The sequence below is a fragment of the Dendrobates tinctorius genome, unplaced genomic scaffold, assembly GCF_039654945.1.
Source record: "Dendrobates tinctorius isolate UK_male_01 unplaced genomic scaffold, ASM3965494v1 ptg000053l, whole genome shotgun sequence".
NCBI lineage: Eukaryota > Metazoa > Chordata > Amphibia > Anura > Dendrobatidae > Dendrobates > Dendrobates tinctorius.
Genome location: NW_027361721.1, coordinates 280087 through 282377, shown reverse-complemented (window position 1 = coordinate 282377; position 2291 = coordinate 280087).

Sequence of the window (2291 nt, the reverse complement as noted above, 5' to 3'; positions counted from 1 at the left end):
CTGGTTTTTGACATTTTGGGCCCTATTGAATAATGAATGTTTTGAATTTTCTCCAAAAGTAAAGTAGTTGCAAACTCATCCTTTTAGAAATGTGTTTGGGCTGTTGAGAGGAGTAAAAAACCATCAAAAAATTCAATCCTGCATGATTCTACCAAGAAATGTGATTCTTCATTCAAAACCTGATTTTTGCTATTAGGCTCTATTGAATAATGAATGTTTTGAATTTTCTCCAAAAGTAAAGTAGTTGCAAACTCATCCTTTTAGAGACTTGTTTGGGCTCATGAGAGGAGTAGAAAAACATCAAAAATTTCAGTCCTGCATGATTCTACCAAGAAATGTGTGTTCATTCAAACCGCTGGTTTTTGATAGTTTGGGCCCTATTGAATAATGAATGTTTTGAATTTTCTCCAAAAGTAAAGTAGTTGCAAACTCATCCTTTTAGAAACTTGTTTGGGCTGTTGAGAGGAGTAAAAAACCATCAAAAATTTCAATCCTGCATGATTCTACCAAGAAATGTGATTCTTCATTCAAAACGCTGGTTTTTGCTATTGGGCTCTATTGAATAATGAATGTTTTGAATTTTCTCCAAAAGTAAAGTAGTTGCAAACTCATCCTTTTAGAGACTTGTTTGGGCTCATGAGAGGAGTAGAAAAACATCAAAAATTTCAGTCCTGCACGATTCTACCAAAAAATGTGAGTGTTCAATCAAACCGCTGGTTTTGGATATTTTGGGCCCTATTGAATAATGAATGTTTTGAATTTTCTCCAAAAGTAAAGCAGTTACAAACTCATCCTTTTAGAAACTTGTTTGGGCTGTTGAGAGGAGTAAAAAACCATCAAAAATTTCAATCCTGCATGATTCTACCAAGAAATGTGATTCTTCATTCAAAACGCTGGTTTTTGCTATTGGGCTCTATTGAATAATGAATGTTTTGAATTTTCTCCAAAAGTAAAGTAGTTGCAAACTCATCCTTTTAGAGACTTGTTTGGGCTCATGAGAGGAGTAGAAAAACATCAAAAATTTCAGTCCTGCATGATTCTACCAAGAAATGTGTGTTCATTCAAACCGCTGGTTTTTGATAGTTTGGGCCCTATTGAATAATGAATGTTTTGAATTTTCTCCAAAAGTAAAGTAGTTGCAAACTCATCCTTTTTTTATTTAAATATTTTTTATTAACGTTTCAGAATTTTTAACAGGAAAGGAAAGAAAGTGGGAAAAGGTTAGGTGAGAAAAGGATACCCCCTGTAAGTACAGGGAGACCCCCAGATGGGGGATAGACAGGTATACAAACATAAAGTACCATATTACGTCATATGTACAAAAAGCTATAGTTGCATGTTACCTGTCCCGTCCGTAACCACTAAGTTGTCTAGGACCTGTTTGGAGGCTTTACCCCCCCATCCTAAACCACACAAGGTGGCTCTAGGACCGATTGGGGTAAATAAGGTTCAAACAAAGCTACAAAGCAGATACCTGCTTTTTCTACATAAATATAATATATATATATATAATTATAATTATACTTCTTAATCTTCCAAGTTGTAATCTGTTAAACACAAATAATTTGCCCTGTTAAAACGTACTACTATTATTAGTGCCCGAATCTTTGTAGATTTAAAAACATGAATAATTTTACTCCTAAAAAAAAAAAATAAAATAATATAAAGAAGAACAAGTCTGCCACCATCTTAAAGTTTTGTAATCTTTAGACATCTTCACGGAGGGTTGATGTCTGCTTTAAGAAGTTTCGAGATCCCAGGTGAGTCTGCCGAGGGCAATCTTCCAATATTTTTCAAAAATTTCATACCCTCTTCCAAGGAAGAAATGAGAAACATCTTTGCTGCAAACTTTATCTGGAGTGAGGAATTTTGGGTCCAAGTATAAGAAATATTAGCACAACGAAGTTCCTTCGTTGTTGCTTGGAATGATCTTCTTTTCTTCCATGTGTCCTTGGAAAAATCTTTATAGAAGGATAGGTGGCTATAAGATGATGAGAGAAACAGCGGATCTTTAGCAATGTTCAGCAATATATTTCTAATCCAATTAGGATAAAATGAGACAATGACATCTCTGGGAACGTCAGACGGGAGGGAAGGAGGTCTGCGGACTCTAAAGGCTTTCTCAATCAGGTTTATCTTGCTTGTGTGAGGGATAATTTGATGAATCATTGAGGAGATTTAATTGTTTAATTGAAAGGCAGGGACTTTCTCTGGGATTCCCCTAATCTTAACGTTGTTTTTCCTCTTAAAGTCTTCATATATAGCCAGATTATTTCTGAAGAAGTCTATGT